The 11,506-nt window shown below is 38.5% G+C and overlaps 1 long non-coding RNA gene across 1 annotated transcript; it reads right to left on the reverse strand.

Annotated features, from left to right (window-relative positions):
- Positions 1–286: 286 nt before the first annotated feature.
- Positions 287–641, reverse strand: LOC114580515. The gene is made up of 3 exons (XR_003701962.1): positions 563–641; positions 399–485; positions 287–304 (listed from the first exon to the last, which is right to left on the reverse strand). It is a non-coding gene; the product is annotated as an uncharacterized LOC114580515 (long non-coding RNA).
- Between the last annotated feature and the right edge of the window lie 10,865 nt (positions 642–11,506).

Here is an 11,506-nt window from a genome sequence, read left to right on the forward strand (position 1 = left end):
TTTGTGAGCTTCCTTGAGGTGGATGCTGCATTCGAATTTCTTGCATGAATTGCCTCATTTCAGTACGTAATGAGTTGACCTCCTCTTTGAGATTTACTATTTGAATTAAATTGCTTCCAGAACTACTCGTGCCATGATTTCTGCTATAAGGGAAATATCGTGTAGGTGTGACACCAAAACCTTGGGTTCTAACTCTGCCTGGGTGTTCAGGTCCCATTACCATGCTGAACACCCTTTCATTAGCCTCCGCATTCCCATCCTCTGGTGTAAGTCCATCCTTAGCTATGAGTTCGCAAGCTTGTACCTATGTTATAATAAATTTAGTTAATTTTTGTTTTAAATAATAAAAAAATAATGATGAATTACATATAAAAAAATTATAGCTAAACTAAAATTACCCATCTCTGATTAGCATCTTCAGATGACCAGGTGCCATCTTTACGCAATCTATTAACTCTCCATAATAATAATCTATCTTTGATAGCCTATATCAAGAAATTTCATCATTAGAAAATTAGTTAATAAATGTGAACATAAAATTTATATAAATTTAAATATATACCATCTCTTGTTGCCTTCGAATAGAACTCACACGCCCCATAGTGTGAGGACAAGTCTATTTCTTTGCATTTGCAGCATTTATGGCGGCCCTCTCGAACAGAACTCACACAGCCCATAAAATTTAAAAGTTTTTTTTGGTGCGTCAAAAAATGGTGCTATCTACATCGGTTAAAATCGGTGTTAATTGCACCGGTTAAAACCGGTATAATTAGCAGTGGCTAAAACCGATGCTAAAAGTTGGTTTTGGTAGCGGTTTTAAAACCGCTCCTAACATCTGCTGCGAAAAATCTAAATTTTTAGTAGTGTGCTAGATGTATGTCCACTTTAATAAGACTATAATTTTGTGAGATTTTTTACTATAATTATAATATATTATATCATTGTAATATCATATCATCCTTTTCTTACTTATATAATATTTTCATTTACAAATAGTATTTATTAGTGTATTCAAAGAGAGCCAAAAAATAAAATTTAAAAAATAAAAAATAAAAGTGTATACTCCAAGTAGAGATGATTAGTTATAATGTAATGTAAAATAAATTTAAAGGTGGTCATGAAAAAGGATGTCCAACCCATGCTGTTTAGGTTAAAGCTTCATTCGGGATAACTTTCTTACTATTTTCAGAAGTTATTTTTTAGTATAAAAATTTCTAGTTTTAAAAAAAAATTGTACTAAAAAATTGCTTTAGAAAGTAGTAAGAATATTGTCCAAAATGAAACCTTAAATTCATGCCTTCAGAAGATTCACGGATGCTCAAAAGACAATTCAAGGTGTTTCTTGATTTTCTTTTATGTTGGATGTTTGTAAATTGTCATAGGAGAAAATAAACAATGAAATCTACATGTGATATTGAAATACAAATTGAGAAGTTTTATTCTTTTGGACTTAAGGACTTGGTGACTTGGTTCGTTTGCAATAGTTTGGCAACCATGTCTCTGATGCGGATCTGTTTTCATGGTTTATGATTTTGATGATAACAAACACTCTTATTTCTCTACGACGGCCTTATTTACTAACATTTCAGGTCCACATGATCAGACTGCAATTTAGAACCAGCTCAAGATTGGGTAGACTAGGTCTGAGTCAGTTTGTACACTTTTTCCTTTCTTGAGTCTATTGTATTTGGTGTGGCTCCTGATGTTTTATAACTTGGAAGATTTTTTGTTGCTCCTTAAAAATTTCTATTTTTGGTAACATCGTCCAGGACGATCTGTCCAAAAGCAGAAACCCTAATTAGGGCATCCTCATTAAAGTAGTGTCATTATACAAAATACATCGTCCTGGATGATTTTGTATCGGCCAGGATGATAGGCTCAATTCAGAAAGAACACGTCGCCAGATCTAATTAGAAATAATCTATTTTTGGACATCGTCCAGGTGGATCGTCCAGACTATAAAATATCGTCCAGGACGATCCAGGTCAATTTTTCCAAAATTTCTCTGGAATTTAAGGAAAGCAATTATGACTTGATTTCACGATCAAATCGGCCTGGACGATCGCAAAATCGTCCTGGCCGATGTGCTGGATGATTGGACACCGGATAACTATTTTTCAGGTCAATGTTCAGGACGATATTCCATGATTTATTCTGATCGTCCAGGATAATATGAACAAACTTCTTCTGATCATCTCAAATCGTTCCGGCTGATTGGACTTAAATTATACTGATCGTACAGGACGATATGCCTATCATCCAGGATGATAATGTCGGCAACTTGCATTAATGAGCTCATTTTGAGAGCTTCTATTTAAGCTATGACAAGGAACTTTGTAAGTATCTTTGGCATCCATTGTAGCTTCGTTCTTGTGGGGGAAACTTGAAGAGAAAGCTTAAAAGGGAGTGAGGAACATGTGAAGTCTGAGAGAGGGAGAAGATCCTGTGAGGGGGGACTCAAGGGAGTGTGGAGGGGGATTCCACACGGTTGCTCCAGCAGGCTTGCATCTTAATACCGTCTGATTTAAGGCTTGTCTCGAGGGAAGTTCACCAAATAAGAAGATCTCTTTGGTGTCAAAGGACCCGACGACTCCGCCGCACCGAGGAAGGTGGAAGTGATTTTGTAAGGGCTTCTCCGCCTAGCTGTGGGGGCTAAAGGAGAGACACTTGTTTTAGTGCAATACTTGGAGGGTGCCTCTAAGGAGTGGACGTAGGTCAAGGTTTGACAGAACCACTATGAATATGGTGCGTTCTTTCTTATTATTTGCTTCCGCATTTGATTTCCATATTTATTTTATTTGTGGTGATTTTGGTTTGTACTTTGCTTAAAGTTTCTTCTTTACCAATTCACCACTCTCTTTATTTAGCCTTGGGCCAGTTCTATAGGGCTTAACATCCCTAACAAACTGTCAATTGGTATTAGAGCAGGATTCATAAAATAAGTTTTTAAAAGCTTTTGAATTTTCGATCCATGCTAATTATAATGTTGTGGAAGGTTATTAAAGCACCAGATCTCCTTTATTTTAAAATATGTCATTTGATTTTTGGAAAACTCGTATGTCTATTTTCTTGCAATCGATTGATTTTCGCATGTGGCATATGATTTTAACTGGTTATTCATCACCGTCACGTATTATTAATGGAGTTAAAACTGATATTCCTTTCAATCAATGGAAAAAGAAAGAATAACTGAATGCTCAACTGAATGCAAAATCTTTATATTACTTTTTATGTGCTTTAAATTCTGAAGATTTCATGTTAGTATCCACTTGCACTACTGGTAAGAAAGTTTGGGATAAACTACATACCATATACGAAGGCACGAATGAAATCAAGCAATCCAAGTTGATTTTGTTAATGCATGATTTTGAATTATTTTTCATGAAACCTTATGAAACGATCTTAGACATGTATACTAGATTCATTCAAATTGTAAACTCTTTGAATGCTTTAGGAAAAGAATTTTTAAATTTTGAAAAAGTTAACAAAATTCTTCGTTGTCTATTGGATAAGTTTAATGCCAAAGTAGTTGCTATTTGTGAATCAAAAGATTTGAATGATTATTCTATTGATAATTTGATTGGCTCACTCATTGCCTACGAGCAAGGTTTGGGTCAAAGACTTTTGGATGCAGGTGAAATGACTGTTCTAAAAATTAAAGATACAGAAAGAGATAGCTTAGTTGGTGATGAATGCAATAACTTGACAAGCAAATCACAAAGCTCACCAAAGCATAAGCAAAAGTGGAAAAGAGGTAAAAGTGGTAAGGATGTCCATATTTCTTCTGACGTTATTTGCTTTCGATGCAGGAAGCCTGGACATATGAAAAATCAGTGCTCTAATTTAAGAATTCTTCCTACGAAAGAAAAGGGCAAGGCGAAGAAAAATTTAAAATGGGGAAATAATGAAAGGCAAAAAATTGCATGGGCAGATCTGGTTTCTGAAGCATCAGACTAGGAGAGAGATAATGGTTAAAAGCCTTTCATGTTTTTATGTTTTTCATTTTTTGTTTTGGTTTTGTTTATTCTTTGAAATTTTTGTTTTTGTGAAAGTTTTTTTCTGATCAACACACGCATTCACTTTTCTAAAAATGAAAAATCTACTTCCTGTTTTTTTCTTGAAATCTTTAGTAAGTTGTGTTTGACTTCTCTAAAAAAAGTCAAAGGAAGGAAACTCATGTTATTGACTCTCAATCTCTATTTCCTAAAAAAGGTTATTTTACTTTTGATTTAAAATATTTTTTATCTTTTAAATTAGTCTTTGAAACTAAATTTTTATCTCCCTACATTTTATTTATCGCATTGGGATCTTTTACAAGTTGTTGAAGCTAACTCAGAATTTTCTTAATAAAAAATTCGCTTTATCAATAGGATGGATTTACTTTTGTTTTTAAGACTTCAGAAAGGTAGCATATAAAAAAAAATAGCCAATGATGCCAAAAATAAAAGATGCGCAATGACGCCAAATTAAAAAATATACACAAAAGTGTATCAAAAATCAGAAGATGCGCAGTGCGCCAACCAATTGTCAAGAGGCATAAAATGAGCCCACAAGATTTAATGCTTACCATTCTTGTACTTCTTAAAAGCTTAAGAAAATCCTTGATACTTTCGATACTTGAGTTTGAAAATTTTGATTCTTGATTCAACAATTTGTGCATTAATCTTCTATTAAATATATTTTAAGAAAGGAGTTTTGAAAAATAACTGTTTCTTTCCCTAATTTATTCTTTGAATTAGATATTGAATTAAAAAGTTTTTGAGCCTTTTAAAAGAACTTGAGTTTAATGATCAAATTCTGGATTTCTAACCTTTCTGGGCTATGCGTTGTCAATCCAATTCTACTAAGTTTTTTGATTTAAACTAAGAGGTAACTTTCTCATTTTAAGAATTTTTTTTGTTTTTTTTTCACTAGATCAGGGAACGTTTTTGTCTTTTTTTTTTCATTTTGTTTTTTTATTTGTGCCTCCTCTCTTTTTGATAATGTCAAAGAGGGAGAACGTACTGTTGAATTTGTATCTATTTTTTCTTTTCAAAAATTTTAAAATAACAAAAATATTTTTATCTCCCCTATTTTTTAAAGTGTTATTCTAGTGAGGGGAGATTAGGAGAAAATATTCCTTTTTGCATATTCAAATTGAATTATTTGTCATCATAAAAAAGGGGGAGATTGTTGGGAATCTGTTTTCATGGTTTATGATTTTGATGATAACAAACACTCTTATTTCTCTACGACGGTATTATTTACTAACATTTTAGGTCCACACGATCAGACTGCAATTTGGAACCATCTCAAGATTGGGTAGACTAGGTCTGAGTCATTTGTACACTTTTTCCTTTCTTGAGTCTATTGTATTTGGTGTGGCTCCTGATGTTTTATAACTTGGAAGATTTTTTATTGCTCCCTAAAGATTTTTATTTTTGGTAACATCGTTCGGGACGATATTTATATCGTCCAGGATGATTTGTCAAAAAGTAGAAACCCTAATTAGGGCATCCTCATTAAAGTAGTCATCATTATGCAAAACACATCATCTTGGATGATTTTGTATCGGCCATGACGATAGGCTCAATTCAGAAAGAATCTGCCACCATATCTAATTAGAAATAACCTATTTTTGGACATCGTCTAGGTGGATCATCTAGGACGATCCAGATCAATTTTTCCAAAATTTCTCTGGAATTTAAGGAAAGCAATTATGACTTGATTTCATGGTCAAATCGGCCTGGACGATCGCCAAATCGTCCTGGCCAATATGCTGGACGATTGGACACCCGATAGCTATTTTTTAGGGCGATGTTCAGGACGATATTTCACAATTTGTTCTGATCGTCTAGGACAATATATTATCATCTTGGATGATATGAACAGACTTCTTCTGATCATCTCAAATAGTCCAGGCTGATTGGGCTTAAATTGTACTGATCGTACAGGACGATATGCCTATCGTCCTGGACGATAATGTCGGCAACTTGCATTAATAAGCTCGTTTTGAGAGCTTCTATTTAATCTATGATAAGGCACTTTGTAAGTGTCTTTGACTGCCATTGTAGCTTCGTTCTTGTGGGGGAAACTTGAAGAGAAAGCTTGAAAGGGAGTGAGGAATGGGTGAAGTCTGAGAGAGGGAGAAGATCCTATGAGGGGGGACTCAAGGGAGTGTGGAGGGGGATTCCACACGGTAGCTCCAGCAGGCTTGCATCTTAATACCGTCGGATTCAAGGCTTATCTCAAGGAAGTTCACCAAAGAAGAAGATCTCTTTGGTGTCAAAGGACCGGGCGACTCCTCCGCACCAGGGAAAGTGGAAGTGATTTTGTAAGGGCTTCTCCACCTAGCTGTGGGGGATAAAGGAGAGACACTTGTTTTAGTGCAATACTTGGAGGGTGCCTCCAAGGAGTGGACGTAGGTCAAGGTTTGACCGAACCACTATAAATACGGTGTGTTCTTTCTTATTATTTGCTTCCGCATTTAATTTCCGCATTAGTTTTATTTGTGGTGATTTTGGTTTGTACTTTGCTTAAAGTTTCTTCTTTACCAATTCACCACTCTCTTTATTTAGCCTTGGGCCAGTTCTATAGGGCTTAACATCCCTAACGAATTGTCAGTCTCCCTTATTCTTTGATGAGGAATTACTTATCTTTGAGAAGATTGAGATCCTGTGAGGTACCTTCAGGCACAAAAGAACATATACGAGAAGGGATAATAAAGGAAGAAGTAATATCAGAGAGACTCTTCAGCTTCCATTCGTTAAGTATGAGATGCATAGCTACAGAGGAACTAAGTATTCTGTGTATATATAGAAAAGAGAGTAGCTGGCGTTCCTTTAGAGGAGGTTTCTGGAAGCATTCTAAGGAAAGTAGTGGAGCCGAAATGGTTAGGGCTTGGCAGGTCTTGGCAGAGAAAGTGCTCATTGATCCATGTGCTAACAGGCCCCCGCAAACTGAGGAGCCTAAGATAGGATCGTTAGTTTGTTTCACAATAGGAAGAAGCGATTGGCGGACAGAGACTTGGTAAGGATGTCAGCCGGCTGGTTTTCAGACTCAATATGAAGGAATGCTATTTCATTAGCCTTGATGTGGTGATTTATGAAATGATAATCAATTTAGATATGCTTAGTACGAGCATGGAAGATCAGATTTTTGGCGAGTGCGAGGGCTAAAAGATTGTCGCAAAAGATGGTTGAGGGTTGTGTTTGCGGAGCCTAAAAGTCCACAAGCAGGCGACAGAGCTAGAGAGTGTCAGATGTGGCTATGGCTAGCGCCCGATATTCAGCCTCCATAGAGGATTTGGCCACTGTTACATGCTTTTTGATGCACCAGGAAACTAGATTAGCTCCGAGAAACGAGCAGAATCCGGTAATGGATTTCTAATCAGTGTGATCACAGGCACAGTCGACATCAACATATGTGTGTAAGATTAGTTCACCCGGAACAATTGGGAGGCCATAATGCAGTGTGCCTTATATATAATGAAGAAGGCGTTTTAAGGCTTGGAAATGAACGACATAAGGGTTGTGCATATGCTGGAAAATTTAGGTTGTTGCAAAGGAGATATCTGGTCGAGTAATTGTGAGGTACTATAGGGAGCCGTCTAGTTGTCTATAGAGAGTAGGATTTTCCATTTGTTGATCTGATGTGCGCTCGTGAGGCTTTAAGTGTAATAGGGATTTGAGCTGGGAGCGCTCGCATGAAGAATGTCAGCCGCGTAATTAGATTGATCAAGGAAGTAACCTGTTGAGGTCCTATTGTTCTTGATGCCGAGGAATAGTTTGACTGAACCGAGGTCTTTAATCTAGAAAGCGGAGCGCATGTTTTGAATTAGAGTTGTGATGGAGGTGGGATCAGTTCCGATGATGAGCATGTCATCCACGTAGATAAGAATGTACATGTGGATGCTTCCTTTCTTGTACACCAATAGAGAGGGATCTGACTTACTGAAATTAAAGCCGGATGATTGTAAATGAGAGGTGAGCATGGTGTACCACTGTCGGGGAGATTGCTTCAGGCCGTAAATGGCTTTATGTAAGTGACATACATGTTTAGGGAATCGCTTGTCGACGAACCCTGGGGGTTGCTGCATATAAACTGCCTCTTCGAGTTCACCATGGAGGAAGGCGTTTGATACATCCAATTGGGTAACTAGCCAATTGTGTTGAAGAGCAATGGCGAGGAGAATGCGAATGGTGGTTAGATTGGTTACCGGACTGAAGGTCTTTTTATAGTCGATTCCATATTGTTGATCAAAGCCTTTTGCCACAAGCCGTGCTTTATGGCGCTCAATTTGGCCGTTGACATTGACTTTGATTTTATAAGTCCATCTACAACCAGTATAGGATGAGTGGATGGTGGAGGTACTAATGACTAAGTGCCCTGTTGATAAAGGGCTCGGATCACATCGTTCATGGAAACACGCCAGGATTGGTGTTGGTTGGCTTGGAGGAAGGAGGTGGGCATGACGACATTTGTGGTGGGGGCGAGAAGATCGAAGAGGAGTTTGGGTTTGGTGATCCCAGATTTTGAGCATGTTTGCATGGTATGGGCGGGAGCTTGTTGTGGAGGCGGTAGATGTTCGGAGGGATTGGGAATGGGTTGGACGGTAGAAGTGATAGAGGTTTGTTCGTTGGAGGATGAGAGTGGAGAAGTTGGTTAAGAGCTGATTCGGGTAGGTGGAGGAAGAGTGTTGGAGTTGACTGGAATAGTTGAGGGTGAGGGGTTTGGGAGTGGGTGGAATGGTTTGAGTTGTGAATGGAAGATTGGGTTGGTGGTAGGGGAAAATGTTCTCATGGAAGACCACGTGATGAGATATGTGAGTTTTATTTGTGGTTAAATCGAAGCATTTGTATTCTTTGTAGTTTGGTGCATAGCCGATGAATATGCATTCGTAAGAGCGAGGAGCAAGTTTATGGGGTGCCTGGTGACGTAGCGTTGGAAAACACAAGCAACCAAAGCTATGTAGATGATTGTAGGTGGGTTGTGAATTGTCAAGGAGCTGGAATGGTATTTGGAGATGAAGAGCTTTAGTGGGTAGTCGGTTGATCAAATAATTGGTTGTTAGGAGAGCGTCCACCCAAAATGAATTAGGGAGGTTCATAGCCAGGAGTAGAGTTCGAGTAATGTCAAGGAGGTGTCTGTGTTTGCGTTCAGCAAGACCATTTTGTTCGGGCGTGTAGGGACAGCTGATTTGGTGTGTTATCCAATTTTGGGAGAGGAATGATCGAAAATTGCTGCTGGTGTATTCCCGTCCGCCATCGGAGCGTAGAGTTTTAAAATTGTTTGTGAATTGGTTTTGGACCATTTTAGTGAATTATTGAAATTTAGAGAAAGCTTCATCCTAAGTATTCATTAAATACAACCAGCAGAAACGGGTATGATCATCTATAAATATAATGTAATATTTGTGGCCATTCCTTGAAGGAGTCGGTGTCAGCCCCCACATATATGTATGGATGAGTTGTAGATGGGCAGTTACATGGGTAGAGGAGAAGAATTGTAGTCTATGGCTCTTGGCCATATTACAAAACCCGCATAAAGTAGAACTAGATGGATTACATATACTAGAATCTAAAGTAGCTAAAGTGTGCTGTATGAGGTGATGCGGATGACCAAGCCGAGCATGCCACGGTGGAGCCGAATTGTTGTTAGAGCGAAAAGCGTTGTGAGATGGAGAGGATCTGACACGCAGGAGGATTTGATTGTCCTGTATATCCTTGATTTGAAAACCAGAGGAGCGAACGATATTGAATATTGATTATTGGATGTTAGTCGATGGATAGAAAGTAAATTGTGTGAAATGGAAGGTACGTGAAGAAGATTTCGAAGGAGTAACTTATGATTTGAGGGTGGAAGAGGTAGAATGCTATCACCGGAGCTTTGAATGGGAAGTGTGCTGCCATTTGCAAGGGAGATGGAGTCAGTGCCTTGATAAGGAATGGGTTGCTGTAAGTGGTTGGCATCAGCTATGAGGTGGGATGAGGCGCCTGAGTCGAGCATCCATTCGGTTGGGGTGTTGTTCACGGGCTGGGTGAGCATAGCACGCGGTGGAGGTGCAATGTAGTTGAGATTACATCTATGCCAGCAAGCTAAGGCAATATGTCCGGATTTGTTACAGATTTGGCATATGAGTTGGGCATTGCTGGATTGAGCGGGAGCAGAACTTTTCCAAGAGACGTTAGAGTTTCTATTATAGCCTCGTCCTCTGGTTGAACGAGTGGTTTGGAACGAGTTACTTCTTCCTCGGCCTGGGCGGGCATTGGTATAGAAGGCGGCATTGTCCTTAGAGATGGAGGTATCTCTCAGAATTTGGTTCTGGATGTTGATCTCTTCGCCGCATAACATCGAATATAGGATTTCAAGGTTGATGGGATTTTGGTAGGTGCGGATGGAAGTTTTGAAAGAGTTATAGGCTGTAGGGAGACCATTTAGGATATAGTGAATGATGTCTTCAGTCTCAACTTTAGATCCAACCGCAGCTATGTTGTCCACAATGTTCTTGACCTAGGCGAGATAATGCTGCATTGAACTGTCTCCCATGCTTACATTGTGTAATTCGTTCTTGAGTTGTATCATCTAGAATGATTTGTAGGTTGGAGTCGTCCTTCCAACATCTTCCAGATCTCCTATGATGTAGCTAGATTTATTATATAAGGTAAGATCGTTTGTGAGATGGTGGAAAAGAGCACCGAGACTAGATTCTGATCAACCAGCTTCCATAGGCATAAGTCTGCGGAAGTCTCATCGGACGGAGGGTACTGAGTTCTGATGAGATATCCCTCGAATCCGTTGGCGGAGAATAGCTTGAGAGTCTGTAGTCTCTAGATAGCATAATTTTCGCTATTCAGTTGAATGGTGACTATCTGCTTTATGTTAGAGACCATAAATTTAAGTGAGGATGGAACAGTAAACTCTGCCATGGATGCCGACAGAGAGGGAGTTGCCGGTTGAGTGCTTGAGCTTTGATTCTCAGACATTTGTCTGGATAAGTCAGCTTTGGAGCTTTAAGCGCTTTGATACCATGAGAAGATTGAGATCCCGTGAGGTACTTGCAAGCACAAAAGAACATACACGAGAAGGGAGAATAAAGGAAGAAGCAATATCAGAGAAATACTTCAGCTTCCATTCGTTAAGTATGAGATGCACAGCTACAGAGGAACTAAGTATTTCGTGTATATATAGAAAAGAGAGGAGCTGGCATTCTGTTAGAGGAGGGTTGTAGAAGTATTATGAGGAAAGTAGTGGAGCCGAAATGGTCAGGTCTTGGCAGAGAAAGTGTTCATTGATCCATGTGCTAACAATCTCTACTTATATTTTATATTTAGTTACTTAACCACTACTTAAATAGAGCTTCGTTCTCACTGTCATATTTGGCTGCTCAAATGACCTCAAGAAATCTACAATTATGCTTTCGAGTGCTTGTCTTAGTCCCATTTAGACTTGGATTTATGCATTCTTGTTATCATTGGATTTGTCTCATTAAACTACAATGTCTCCATTATGAATTTTTTGAAATACT

Source organism: Dendrobium catenatum, unplaced genomic scaffold, assembly GCF_001605985.2.
Source record: "Dendrobium catenatum unplaced genomic scaffold, ASM160598v2 fragScaff_scaffold_1067, whole genome shotgun sequence".
In the NCBI taxonomy this organism is placed as follows: domain Eukaryota; kingdom Viridiplantae; phylum Streptophyta; class Magnoliopsida; order Asparagales; family Orchidaceae; genus Dendrobium; species Dendrobium catenatum.